Source organism: Bicyclus anynana, chromosome 19, assembly GCF_947172395.1.
Source record: "Bicyclus anynana chromosome 19, ilBicAnyn1.1, whole genome shotgun sequence".
NCBI lineage: Eukaryota > Metazoa > Arthropoda > Insecta > Lepidoptera > Nymphalidae > Bicyclus > Bicyclus anynana.
The window spans coordinates 14,550,678-14,566,526 of record NC_069101.1 but is presented as its reverse complement, the minus strand read 5'-3'; the positions used below and the strand labels follow the sequence as shown (position 1 = coordinate 14,566,526).

General features: G+C 36.1%; 1 protein-coding gene across 2 annotated transcripts in view; it reads right to left on the bottom strand.

Annotated features, from left to right (window-relative positions):
• Positions 1–15,849, bottom strand: part of LOC112044077 (stress-activated protein kinase JNK) — a 116,658-nt gene that overhangs the window by 93,553 nt on the left and 7,256 nt on the right. The window contains exon 1 of one of the 2 annotated variants that reach the window (XM_052887240.1): positions 4,206–4,347. The exons of the other annotated variant lie outside the window; for it this stretch is intronic. The gene's annotated coding sequence lies outside the window, so the exon portion shown is untranslated. Of the gene's footprint in view, positions 1–4,205; positions 4,348–15,849 lie in introns of those variants that run through there. 2 annotated transcript variants of the gene reach the window in all.

Here is a 15,849-nt window from a genome sequence, read left to right as displayed (position 1 = left end):
ACGTTAGCGATACTTAGCATTATTATCAGACTATTTTTATGGCCCTGGGATGGAAATTAGCTAACTTAAGCCCCAGAGGCTTAAGTGAGCTAATTTTCATCTTTAATATCGACAAAACAATATCCCTTAATTTCACGGCAACCCGACTTTGGCAAACAAAAAATGGTTTTTGTTGCAAAATTTGAGGACCTTAATCCTTGAAACCTGCTATCTCTCAAAGTTCTATAGTTGCCAACCTTACTTATGGTTAGAACCATGCGCTGACACACATTCAGCTGTAATACAATTATGAGGCAGGTCTGAACATTGCATGCTCTCAGTCCACTATGTGAGGTAGCGAGTGAGCGCATCTGCAAACTCAATTACAGTGTAGTGGCCGGGCAATGTCTACCATCGCTCGACTTTAATGTTTACACTACATTTAGGACTTCTAAATGGATGTACCCTGGCTGAGTATGGAGGCTCATACTCGCACTGCGCCTTAGTTTTAATTTCAATTTAATATTAGTATATTTACTATCATTTTTACCTCGCATATTTTTTGTTGTAATATGGAAAACATTTTTGTATTTTATATTTTTAGGGTTCCGAACGTACGTAGTACAAAAACGGAACCCTTATAATCTCACTCGCGCACATTTTAAGGTCGGTCTGTTTTCTACTAATGTACTGGACCAATCCAATTGAAATTTGGTACACATAACAATTCTTGTGACCCAAATACAGGGATGTATCGTAAATAGATAAAATTTGAATATGGCGGCACTTATGGGGGGTAAGATGGAAAGTTGAAAAAAAAAACTTTTACTAAATTTTTCGTGTTATATTTCAAATGAAAGGTCTTGAAAAGACTTTTTTTATTTATTTTTTTCATTTAGTCTCTCAATATTCCTGCAATCAGTCGTGAGACATTCAACGGGATTTTAAGTATTTGAATTAAGGCGTGTTTGGTGCGAAATCCAGTGATTTGCCCAAATATAATAATGTAGTTTCTATTTCATGACTATTATATAGTATAGTATTCTCCGAAACTACTGTATCTAAAAAATGGAAAACAATACAGAAATTAGCTTGTTTTCTATTATTACCAATTTTCGAGTTCAGTTAGCGTTATGCTCTGAATTAGTTGTTTTTCTTTTGCGGCGAATAACAATTATTTTTTAGTGTTTTTTAAATAGCATGAGTACGGTGACAGTCCGTTTTACTCTTAAAAGTTTGCCGCGATTCATGATAATAGTACGTATTATGAACGTCCTAAGGCAACTAAACCACCAATGCTATCTGAAAAACAATTGTTCATAATGTACTTTTGCAAAGTAACGCCTTCTAATCGTGACAATGTTTAATTGCTATGTAATTCAAGAAGTTGACTGTAACAGATTGTTCTGTGTAACAATTATTCAAGATTAATGGTTAGAGATTAAACTAATGCTCACAAAACGCCCGGGGAGGAATTCAGTTAATTCCGCGCAACCTCAAGCCTCTTCTAGTTGTACGATGTAGATACGGCTCAGCAGGAAATTGCTTTCGCCACTTTGCTGTGGCCTCTAATGGGTTTTATGTATCACCTATCTATTCTATACATTTTTAATGGTGTATTATAGTAATCCCATAGATGGTCTAGTGGTTAGCCTATGGGACTTCGGATCAGTAACTTCTAGATGGGAATCCTTCATCTATGAAATGTTGTTTTTTTTTACTTGAGTTGACTTGAGTCTCCTTTTGAGAATGAGAGGGAGTAGGCTAATAATTTACCACTCTAGCCCATTGGCAGACTTCACACGTGTTGAGAATTAAGAAAATTCTCAGGTTTTCTCACGATTTCTTCCCTCACCGTTTGAGATAATGATATTTAATTTCTCAACTGAAAAGTTGGAGGTCCAAATTCAAGGCAGAGGTCATGTCCTCAGGGCTATCACGGCTTTCATAGCCGTATATATTTATTTATCTTTCTTTCTTTCTCTCTTCTCAGTAAAACAAACCAGACCTGGGCTCAAACCCACGACCTCGCGATCTTAAGTCCCATTAGATAACCACTAGTACTACGAGGCAGTAAACCACATTCTTACAACATACGTATTACAAATGTTCGTCTGTCCAACGATCAATGTTCGCTAGTAAAAGAACAACCGCCCAAGTGAAAGAGGTCAACGGCACCATTTTGTAAAGGGCGAGCACTGTTAGTAAAGATAACAATTCTTTGCTAATAGACAACTTGTAACACGAGATAAATTATTATGTAGTTGAGTGTAATCTGTAAGATTTCCTTACAGATTTACACGGCTAATTTGTGTTCTATGATTAATAATTTACGATTTGTGTAAGTACTTAAGTAGATGAAAATTAAGAAAACACATTTTCCTAGAACACATCCCAAACTTGACCTCCTACTTATATTATAAACGCAAAAGTTTGTATGGGTGTATGTTTTTCGGATGTTTGTTACTATTTAACGCCGCTACTACTAAAGCGATTTTGCTGAAATTTAGAATGGAAATAGATTTTACTATGATTTAACACATAGGTTACTTTTTATCCCGAAAGAATCCATGGATTCCCGAGATTTGCGAAAACCTGATCATTTTGATGGTATGAATGTTTGTTACTCTTTCACGCATGGGTTACTAAACCGAATCTCATGAAATTTGAAGTAGAGATCGGATTTCACCGGCTTCACCACGCAGCTTGTAGAGACTTATTCTGGATCATTCTTTATTCTGTGACGAGAGTAAATGATGTGCTTTTGGCATCCATCATTCATTATATGTAGATTTTCTCGCGTCTTCATTTTCGCGGATCACATTACCGGATCCGGTTGCTATGCACAGAATTGAAGTGACTAGAATAAAAAAAGTTAAAATGATTTGCTTTTGGCATCCATCATTCATCATATTATTCAATATCCCCATATATGTAGATTTCTTTGCGCCTTCATTTTCGCGGATCACATTACCGGATCCGGTTGCTATGCACGGAGTTGAACGAAACGTAGGTACCTACATTGGATTTCAAGTTATACATCATGCTATCAAACCTTGGAAACCCTAACTCTTTGTGTTTTGAGATGGAAAGAGAAACACTGCGTTAGGAATGGGTTCAATCATGGACTAATGTTGTACTCATTCCTAATGAAAAAAATAAGAACAAAGTCGGGTTTCCGTCTCTATTCATTCAATTTCATACTCCAAATAGACGGCAAACCGAAGAATTGGTGTCCGATGAGACAGGATTGACGACATTCATTCATTCAACGATGAGCTCTAGGCACAGGGATGTACCTACATCACCGACATTCTATCTTCAGATTCTACAATCATCATCATTATCAACCCATATTCAGCTAATTGCTGAGCTCCAGTATCCTCTCAGAATGAGAGGGGTTAGGCCAATTGTCCATCACGCCGGCCCAATGCGGATTGGCAGACTTTACACACGGAGAGATTAAAGAAAATTCTCTGGTATGTTAGTTTCCTCACGATGTTTTTCCTTCACCGTTTGATACGCGTGATATTTAATTTCTACAATGATCAACTGCAATACTTCTCTGGTCTACGGTTTACGTGTAAGAATGAAACGTGCGAATTTCCGTCGGGTGCTGGATTACGTTGTCGCATAGATTCGTCGGTTTTTATTCGGAAAATGGGAAAAATACAATTATTCCCTATTCACCATGGATTTCTGCAGGGTAACGCCTGCTTCTATTCAATACCATGGATATTTTTGTTGAAAACAAATCCCCAATAATTATTATTTATTGTTAGTCTGAAGAACCACCGGACCGTGGACGCCCGACATTAATATTACTAATAGTAATCGTATGCTAAGCTAAATATTTACACAAAAGCCTTCACTACGGACTAAATGCACTCGGTATCTACCTTACATAGCTGCAATTATGCAAGGCTACAGTACATAACATTTAAATCGACTTCATGTAATCCAATTTTCAATGCGCCCGTGTAAGTACATAAAACATGTCACCATTACATAAAGTAATCAATAGACAACGTATGCATATAAAAATATAGAACCTATAATACTGTAACACAAAAGTTTCAGTTTATTTAGTTAAATATACCTTACGTAATGAAGTTATTTCCTAAAATATCCACATAACCATAACGACTGCATTACGGACGCGGCAGCGCAACGCCATCTATTAACAACTTCTGACACTACATTCCATAATAAAACCGCCAACTCACCGTGCGCGATACCTTGCGTAGACACGGCCACAAACAATCACTTTCCCTTCAATTATTGTCACTAAAAACACGTTAATAGTCCGTTTTTTGTTAAACAGATATTAAATTAGATGGGTGACGTGTGGTTAGGGCGGGCGGTTGAGCCGGACTGCCGCGGTGTATGCGCGGCGGCTTGCGCGAAAAACTAACCCCATTCCGACCCTTGACAAAGAATAAACGGTGCACAGATACCGTGCCGACAGAATTAGATAAATAAGACCCGCTTTCGAGGGAAAACGTTTGCAGTATAATAAGTTTCAAGTAGGCACTTTCAAAATGTCAAGTCAGTTGCTGGACTGCTATTGAAATACAGATTCTATAATGGGAATCTGCATTCCGAGCTTTATAGATTGAGAGACAATGATAGCCAGATCTTCGTGGATTTATAAAAGCTTTGAATCTTTCTGCTCATGCTCCTGTCATAGGTAAGAACAGTAGGCATAAGACCGTGGTGACGCTGGAAGATACCGGTGACAAGGGTCCAATCCAAGTTTTTTTTTTATTTTTATTCTTTACAAGTTAGCCCTTGACTACAATCTCACCTGATGGTAAGTGATGATGCAGTCTAAGATGGAAGCGGGCTACTTGTTAGGAGGAGGATGAAAATCCACACCCCTTTTGGTTTCTACACGGCATCGTACCGTAACGCTAAATCGCTTGGCGGTACGTCTTTGCCGGTAGGATGGTTACTAGCCACGGCCGAAGCCTCCTACCAGCCAGACCTGGACTAATTAAGAAAATCTCAATCTGCCCAGCCAAGGATCGAACCCAGGACCTCCGTCTTGTAAATCCACCGCGCATACCAATGCGCCACGGAGGCCGTCGAAAGTAGGTATAAAGTATAATTTTTTGTAAAATATCAAGGGCTAGGAAGGATATCCTTTTAAAATATATATGATATAATGTCATCTATACTAATATTATAAATGCGAAAGTAAGTCGGTCTGTTATCTTTTCACGGCTAAACGGCTGAACCGATCCAGATGAATTTTTGTATAATTTCCCATTGGTAAATGGGACCTTGAAGCAAAACATAGGGTACTTTTTGACCCAAAAATAAAAATAGAAGGGGGTGAAATAGGGGTTGAAAGTTTACATTGATTTCCACGCGGACGTCTGCTCGTGTACTCATATTTAGAAAATGTAAAATAATCGCAATTTAAACAATTAAAGAAGGGTCTGGAACCTGGACCCTTGAAACTTGCTACAAATGTTCCACCACGGTCCAATCTCCATAGTTGCGTACCATACTTTAGTACATTACGAGTGTGAGCTGGCAAACTTATCACCTTTTATAAAATGTCGAAGATATGGCAGTAACAGGCTCTTAGACCATAACAGAGTATTATTTTCATCGATTGCAAGATTGTTCTTCTATTTTTGAATATTGAGTTCTTCACAACTGAACGTTATAGAGTCAACATCTCCAGAGGATGCTCTGGTTATAGGGTAAAAGTACGTCCTCCAGGACTTTTGATTGGATTTTCGCTGATAATATCAAAAGCAATTAATCACTTATTTCTTGTAACTAACGATACAAAAAGAGGGAATTTCTCATAGCTCTTAAACGGATGGAACAATTTAGAAGCATATTTTTATAACCTCAAGATTTTCAGCTAAGTATGCTGAAACAATTAAAAAAAACCAAAGTCGTCAATTATTGATAAATTATCATTGACTGTCGGGCTTATTTAAATTTTAAAGTTTGCTCACATAAACAAATACTACTGAACCAGTCAAGCCTATTTCAGTTTCAAAAGTTTGCTTACACAAATAAATACTACTGAAGTTATTAGTACTTATTTATATATTAGTAGGAGCAGAAATAGGTAGTAGTCATATATTAAAGCAATTAAAGGTCTCAGGCGAATAGGCAGGTATAACACAGTGCTTACCTGTGTTATATACACATTGCACGCCGTAAAACATGAATGCCAATCTACGCGTAGCAAGTGCTACGAAGATGCTACGCAGTTTTAGATGCTACGTGATTTTACATCGTATATTGTACAAAAAAAAGAAAACTAATGATACTAAATATCTAAATGTACAAAATTTCATTTTGATTCATCAGATCTTTCTTTTAAAATATGTTTATTAATCTCGCTAATACTCACTTAAATATATGTCGGGGCTGACCACTCAAGCTGCCTCTAATTGCATTCTTGTCCAAGTATCAATAATAACTATGAACTTAATCAAATCTTAACTCAAATATTAATCTGTGTGCGATCGATGTGGACGTTCTGAGGTTCTCTGTCTACGCTCCTCGACTTCAATGACTTGTGTGGTAGAGGCAGCTTGAGTGATCAGCCCCGACATATATATAATAGGTTTCAAACATAAAAAAAAAACAAAGAAAGCCCATAGAAACAGTCGAAAAACTGAAAATAATCCACTAGGGTAATAGTATATGTAAACATTCCTTTAATTAGGTGGTTAGGTTCACAGTCTGTATCAAAAAATTATGACGTCACACTTTACCTACATTTCTGTTCCAGCTGTATGCTTGCACTGCGAACGTGGAACGAATTAAAATGCGTTCTATTTTTAAAATAACTTCACTTGACAAGCCTTTCACTCCGTCTCTTAACAAATGTGTGGAAACAGCTGTTCTTCATTTCCTTATGGAAAACATTGCATGTGTATTCTCGTGCGCTTTTAAGAAGAAAAAGAAGTATATATATTCATCGAAAATAAGATGATCTACTACATTATAGAGTTTAAACTATCGTGAGTGCCGCTTTGGCAGAACCAGCTCATAACTAAGGGCCCCGTATGGGTTTGAAACTAGACGGGCGTACTCCGACCTTATACTACGTGAGTTTTAGCCGTGTTTCATAGACAATTAATATAATCTACTACAATCATGGATTTATAACACATAGATAGTGTATAGTCGCAGGATTCGTAAGCCGTTTTATGTGCCCCGAAATGGGAGCCCTTGACGCATCGCTACGCTACGATAAGTACGCGCTTGTGTGCGTATCGGCGAGTGTAATTAGTTTAGCTCTCACATAGTCGCAGAAGTGGCTTACGTTTGGAGTGAAAATGTGGTGCGGCGGGTCTATAGGTTTTAGTCTAAAGACTACAATATTATAAAGAGGAAATATGTTTTTGTTTGTTTGAAAACTCCGAAACTACTGGACTTATTTTAAAATCAGATCAAGCGTTCCATAGTTAGCCCGGACAAAAAGACAGACAGTCAAAAAATTTTGAAACATATTTTTTGTCTTAGAATAAGCACTCGGGAAAAGAGAGTAATTTTGAAATTACAAGCAGTTAAATCTTAGTAATATGTATCTAAGTGCACAGACCAAGTTACAGCAACATAGTGCATGTCGTGGACTATTTACACGAACCGTTTTGATCCATTTATGATCCCCATGTAGCTCAGTGCCCATTACAAGTATGAAGAGAAAATTGAACCTACGTAATCATATACTAATACTAAAGCAATATGCCAAATTTCATAGATATAGCTTCAGTAGTTCTTGAAATATGACCCTGTAAAAATAGCCAATTTTGACACTGACTTTTATTTTACATCCTGATGACAAACGTGTATGTCCGTCATTAAAAAGTTTCAGTAAAAACAAAACAAAAACATCTCAAATTCCAAAAGCGTCAGGTAAGCTCCCCGAAGTCGCCGCGTGCCATTTATGGAACCATTAGGCAGTTCTGAACCAGGGGTCAGCTCGTATTGCACTTCATAAATAAATGTAACACACACCTAGCTTTGATGTCGTTTCCATTATTTATGTCACACTTTTGATCCCGTTTTAATATTTGATCCCTCCATGTTGGAAATACATTATGATGGCTACACAGGATGTGTTGCACTATTTTTAGTTGATATAGCTTTTTTAGACGCAAAATTATTTGATAATGCATTGAATACGAAGAACTTCGTTCCTTACTGCACACAATTTTTTTTTGTTCAATATTTGTTGTTGTTGTTTTTTTGACAATATTGTTGTCTTACTTTATCCTTTTTTTGATCTATACTTACTATTGATGCTCGCGTAGTTATTTATTTCTCGATAAAAAACACCGATTTTTACCATGAATGCAACATTTTATGATGATTGGTCATGTATCTGACATTGTAAAATATAATACCATTAGATTATAATCTATCTCGCGAGATTGTTTATTCTTTAAAATATTCAATGTACCTACTAATTAATTAATCACTGTACAAATAAGTGTGTGAATTGATTATTGTAAATCATAATGTTTTTTATAATGATATTGCAAGCTGTAAGGCGGAATTTGGTCTTTATTTCAATAAGATCTGACTGTAACCTGAATTCGCAATAAATAAATTTTGATTTTTGATTTTTTTTTTGATTGTTAACTGTCGAAAGATTGTGAACCGGGGGTTTTGAAACCAATGGTTAATTTAGATTAGGTATTTTTTTCATTATTTGGAAGTTCTTCCTTCCAATCCGAATAACACGTCAAATTGTAAGCAGTATGTTGCGGTTCACAAGTAATTAAAATTTTACGGTGACATATCTAAAGAATGGAAGCTTACTTAAGCTAACATGGAGTCCTTGGCTCTTAATCCTACACATGCCAATCTAAACCAATTAGGTTATATTATATCTAATAACCTTAGCTTCTAAAATGAAAGCGATATATAAAACGGAAAGCTATTAAAAATTCCAGGTCCTCGATATCGGATTAAAGGCGGGAGGCGGCGTTTTTATCGAATTATCCTTGCGCGTCAGTCTCATCAGTGAGCACTGCGGAGGGTGCACACGATAGGGAATAACCGCTGCTGATTTTTTTATTTTTTAAACGCTTACGATAAGCCCATAATAAAGTTCAATGATAAAGTTCTAGTGTAGCACTGCACTGGCCAACAAGATGCCTCTATTGTCTTTGAGTTACACAAATCATACGTGGTACGGAAACTGCTTTTCTCATTGAAAATGTTGAAGCGAAAATTTTTTTTTTTTTTTTTTTTATTACCATTTTTATTAAAAAAAAAAATAAAAAAAATGTTGTAATATGACAAGGTTTTTTGTCGGAGCAGCTAGACTATTCTGTAACGACATTTTTATAACTCGCAATTGCGAGTGTCGAATTTACCTCTATCTCTCTCTGTTTAACACGATACTATAGAATGAGAAAGATAGCGGTGAATTTGAAACTCTCACTTGCGAGATATACAAAACATCGTTAGATACGTGCAGGACTTTATAGCAGCTTGCTGTCCTTGCCAGAGGAAGTACTATCGGATTTAGTACTCCTGCCGCCAAGTATTGTCCATCGTCGTGTTTCGATAATTTAAAATCGGTTATTGATAGTTGTGCAGAGTTATAAATTATTTTAATCTTTAAAGTAGGTGCATAGATGAAAATCACATTTAAAGATTCTATACTTAGGTACCAGCATTAATAAAAGTGAATTAAAAAGTAATTGAGCGCATGCGGTGCCACGATACAGTATAGACCTGTCCTTACGTAGCAGGTAGTATAAAATGGAAGGCGCGTATAAATTTAGAAAGGGTCGTCGGACATTTTCCGCTGTGACACAATCGAGAAAATCTGAAGCATAACGGATACCAGCTACCAGTAAAATATGAATCATCCTGTATAACTAAGATTTGTTAAAGGGTCTTTATTATCACTAACATGTGATAACAATCACGCTAAGCCCGCATTAGAGCATCGTGGTGAAGCTAGGCTTCAAACCAGCCTGGCCCCGTAGTGGGGGATATAATTATACTTTTCGAAATATTTGTATTTAAGGAACGAACTACCTCGAAACTATATAACAAAACCTATGCATTTATATAACACTTACAAACGCAGCGCGGTTTCATCCGCGTGGTTCCCGTACCCGTAGGTATACGGGGATAAAATATAGCCTATAGCACTCGGAGATAGTGTAGCTTCCCAACAGTCAAATCTTTCCTCTTTATAATATTAAGTATAGAAAAGCTTCATACAAATTGATATTATGAACATACATATTTGGAAAAGCAGACATACAAAAACTATGCTTTGCTTTTGTACATATCAAATACAAATTATTAGAGCAATACAAGAGCTGTGATAGCCCAGTGGATATGACCTCTGCCTCCGATTCCGGAGGGTGTGGGTTCGAATCCGGTCCGGGGCATGCACCTCCAACTTTTTAGTTGTGTGCATTTTAAGAAATTAAATATCACGTGTCTCAATCGGTGAAGGAAAACATCGTGAGGAAACCTGCATACCAGATAATTATCTTAATTCTCTGCGTGTGTGAAGTCTGCCAATCCGCATTGGGCCAGCGTGGTGGACTATTGGCCTAATCCCTCTCATTCTGAGAGGAGACTTGAGCTCAGCAGTGAGCCGAATATGGGTTGATGACGAAGTGTTTTTCATTTTATTAAATATATTTCGTTTTTAAATACAATTTAGTTTTAATTTGAATTGATGACTTTTTATTCGTCTGTAAAATGTCTTGGTAAACTTATACGCAGTAAATTTAGTACCTTAGTAGTATCGTACAGTAATATAGTATAGTATATCGTATAGTAGTATATCGTATAGTGGTAGTACAATTGCCAAGTTTTTAGATGTTCTTTTATATTTTTTGTATAATTTGAACTCACAATTTACAGTACTGTTACTTTATAACAGTGAGTGATAGTTTATTATCATAACTATTTCCTACTTTTGAACGGCTAGCAAAAACTGTGTTAGCCCCAAACAAAACACGGAATTAGATCATTGTTTTTGTCCTCTCTACGCTATTTGAATCACGGTTTTCAAGGCAAATAATTTAAATACTTTTAAGGTTACTGAATCGACTGTTTCGTTGTCTATGAAGTCATAATAGTGATGTGGAATTCAGGATTATAACGATGTATTGCGAAGTTATAGAATGCTCTTTCAGCATCCGTTTTCCTTACCACTTACAATGTGAATATATAGTTATCAAGTCGAGTAGGTAAGGCAAGGCTTAATAGTGTAAAAAATACATGCCCACAATATCATAGTTGTTTTCTTATTATTTTACAAATATACATAACCGAACTGTGATTTGCACTTTCATAAAATCACGATGGAAAGTAATAATCAAACGGATATCCGGCTCCAGTATCCGGTTTATCCGGTCGGATACCGGAAAGTAGCTCAGTGTTCGGCAAACTTCGGCTATTCGCAATATAATAACAATAATTTCTTATATAAACGTCAAAATTTAAAATAAAATTCTTTACAAGATATTTACGAATAAGTATGAATATTCAGTTATCTATCTTTCTTCGTCGTTCATAAAAGCGAGGTTTTTAAGTTAGTAAAGCACGCCATTGACGATCAACTATTCTCACGTTTCTGCAGTACCCACGACTAACTATGAACTCAACACTCTAACTATAACTGATCGTATATTGGTCACTGCGTGCATTACGGCTCCACTTATGAAACGTCTTCGCTGCTGTTTGCGCTGCAGAAACGTGAGAATAATTGACCGTCAATGGCCGACGAGTAACTATTTAAATCAGGCTCTTTAGCCATTACCTACGAGTAGGTATTAGTATTTTGTGCCTCCTACGATATTTTTGACTATTTATTAATTTTCACATTATCTTCTTTGCCGTATACTATACAAAAATGGGATTTTTGAATGTCCTCAAAGATAGAGATCTGTTTTAAATTAGAGTTATTTGTAGTTCACAACCCAGCTGTACAATTCACAATACATTTAGCTACATTCGCAGCCAGCAAAACTAGACAGTTTACTGACGTAGAAACAGTTGCTCGTTTATTTTGAACACTGCAATGTCTTTCGGGATTTAGCTGAGCTAGAAACCAGCTCTCTGTAATAACCTGGCATGCACTTCATATATGTACAATTTCACTGCCTACCCTAAGGACTTGGATTCGAAAAACTATTTTGAATTTAATGCAATTTCAACATATAGGTAGTGCGATTTAGCCCACATTTTAAACCCACGTCTTACTAGACACGGGCATAAGTTAGTTATTTATGCGTATCGTCGAAAGAGTAAAAAAATCTTTTGTAGATTTGGATGTACTTTTCCATAACAAGATCCCCAAGACTGTGATGGACCTGCCAATGCATCTGGCATCACACAGGAAGTAAAACTTCTATCTTCACACAGGAAGTAAAACTATAAGAAATTGTAATGTTGCTATCGACAATTGTAAATTATAATACTGTATGATTTTTTTAAAAAGAGCAACTGTTGGGTTTGTTGCCGGTTCTTTTCAGCAGAACCTGCCTTTTGAACCGGTGGTAGAATATTTACAAATAGTAAACTGACATTTCAAAAGTGTAAACTGAGCCTACTTGAAATAAATGAATTTTGAATTTAGCGTTGCCGCGTAGAAACCGTCTACGGTATCGGTAGATTAAACTTTTATCTCAACCAAGTAAGCTCACCAACATCTTAGACTGTAACGCCACTTAACATTCGGCGAGATCGCAGTCAAGGGATAACTTATCCTATCCTACTAATATTATAAACGCGAAAGTTTGTGTGGATGTTAGGATATTCGGATGTTTGTTACTCTTTAACGCCGCTACTACTGAAGCGATTTGGCTAAAATTTGGAATGGAAATGGATTTTACTCTGGATTAACACATAGGCTACTTTTTATCCCGAAAAAATTCATGGTTTCCCGAGATTTGCGAAAACTGATGATTTTAATGATATGAATGTTTGTTACTCTTTCACGCCTCGACTACTTAACTGAATTAGCTGAAATTTGGTATTGAGATATATTATAGCATGGATTAACACATAGGCTACTTTTTATCCCGGAAAAATCCATGGTTCCCGAGGGATTTGTGAAAAACTAAATTCCACGCGGACGAAGTCGTGGGCGTCCGCTAGTCATTGTATAAAAAGGTCAGTAAATCAGTTTTCCTTTCAGACAGAGTATTTGCCGTAATCTATTTTAGTTTCAACAAAATATTAAATACATTTTCATCTTGTACTAACGTATATTGTCACAGTCACCGAAAGCGTCCCAGCCGAGGGCACGCTTCCTGCAGCGTGACGTCACACGATCAATGGACTGACGTCGGCACCCCCCCTACCACCCCTCTTACCCCTCCCGCGCGCCCCACACCCTCCCGTACAATGGCGAGGGTAAGAGCACGGAGAAGCAATCATACAGTTAAGACTAAAATAAATATGATAGAGTTAAGATTAAAGCCAATAAAATCAATCATACGTTTATCACAAGTTAATAAGCATTACGGTAAAGGTAGGTAATAAGGTAGGTACTTTCACGGATCGAATATCACATAGAGATTTACTAACTCACTCACTAGGCTCATTCATCAGCAGGATGGAATCATAAGTTGCGATTTTTCGGTTTGTACTATTAGTATGAATTTGGAGTCGAATTTAAATAGATAAACATAGAAAAAAATTAAATTCTTTATTCAGTTTAAAAGCATATTAGAGAAACATGAAGGTTATCTTTTTGTAGTGACTTTACTACCGGCTCGGAAGGCAGATTCTAATAAGAGTGGTAAAGAACCCCAGCAGTAGGTAGGTTTTCTAAAATAATGTAATTTACTGATATAAATTATTACCATTCAAAAAGTTAATAAATTATTAGTAACTCCTAACTTTCTGGGCTTTTCTAACTTATGGTTAAAAATTTCAGTGTTATTGTTACCTATGATGAGGTGCACGAGAGTAGATAAAATAGATTAGTTTTAAACGTTTCGTCTCTTAATATTAAATAAAATATTAAACCTGCGTTGGGGATTCGTTTTAGAATACACAACTAAAACATAACCTTTAAATCTAATAAATCTTAATCCGTACTTAATGAATGCGATAGAAAAAGAGTGTTTGTGTTGCGATTTCACTGCTACAAGGATTTTAAAAATTCTTTTACCAATTACTAGCATTGAATAGCATAGAATATATTTTATCCCCGTATTACTACGGGAATGGTAACTATGCAGGCCAAATTGCGGTGCGTGGGCTGGTAAAATATACAATACATAATAAATGTTTACAAAATATATTTAACCATAAACATGGCGACGGTATCCAACGCGGGTAACTCACTGTATGCTAGCTAAACAGCGGTTAGCTAAGACGGCAAGGAATGTGCTCGCTACACGAAATCGGAAGGGAATTTATTTCGCTAAGGCTTATTGGTGTCAGATTGCTATGCGAAGACTTGAAGAGTACCTATCTATACAAGCTTCACAAGAGCAGGTAAACAATGTGCTGAGTTCTAAAACTTAGGACAGTGTACGTCCACAACAACCGTCACCCTAGGAAAAGGTATTAGCATCATCATCATCATCATCACAGGACGCCACAGCTGGGCATAGGCATTCGACGTTCTGTCCGCCCGATTCCATGGCTATACTCGTTATAATTAATTGATATAATTATTTTGTATTCACAATATATTTTTCACTACTCTTGCTCAAAAACACTCGTCATATTACCACTCCACAGCGGGGTTAAACAAGCATTTCAGCCTCTAGGGGCTTAAGTAACTTTGTTTTTTTTATATTTGTCTGTTACGAGTACCTACTAGCCTAGTATTAAACGAAAAAGATATAATTCGTAAATAGTATAATCATACTAAAATAATGACCTCTATAAAACGAAGGAGGTTTTATTCGTAAATAGAATCATCTTACGTGGATACGAATACATGGTTTGATAAAAATTTGAAATTGGAACGAAATGCAGCGTTCTTGTCTGTGGATTGCGTATTTTTTTTTTTATTTGATTTTTATAGAGTTGAAATCGGAGAAGTTTATACTTATTATTTATTATTATATTATATTGCATTAATAATAAATAATAATATATTATATTATTATTTATTATTATATTATATTGCATGTTTATATTGCATAAATATTTTGCAAAAGCGTGCCAGCCTACAAAATGTGAAATAATGTAGGCTAAGAAAGGTTGCATTAATTAATTTTAAAAAGTAGTTTGTTCTTATTAATAAATAAAATATTTATTATTAGGAACCTCTAAAATCTAAGACAACGGTCCTGAGCAGCCTGCAACCAGCGGCTCCTTGCAACCCGTCTAATCTTGTCTACTTAGTACTAAGTAGGGGGACGACCAACATTCGTGACACTCCTTGACGCGATGGTTAGGTGCGTAATTACATTTCTTTCATTCAGTGAAAATAATACTTTAGTTAATCAATTCCAAATATGATCTTATCGTTTGAATTGTGGTACATGACCACACAATGTATTTGGCCGATGAATAGAATTAATTATCAAATGCCTGTGGTCGCCAGTGGCCGGGCTAGTCTAAACATGCTCATTGATTAATGCACCCGCAGGCGTTAATCCTCTAATTGTTCGATATCATTAATGAGCCAGTGATTTGACCACTGACGATGAAAAGTTTTAAAGCCAACATATTATGTGAATTTTAATCTTAAGATTAATATAATTTACAATATTAGTAATAATACTATTATTAATATAAACAATATATGGGTTATTGTAAATTATTACTCGTGTAGCACTCGTTCCCGTAGGATTACGGGGATTAAATATGGCTATGACAGTCACAAATAACGTGGTTTCTATTGGTAAAGGAATTTCCAACATTGTTGTAGTAAAT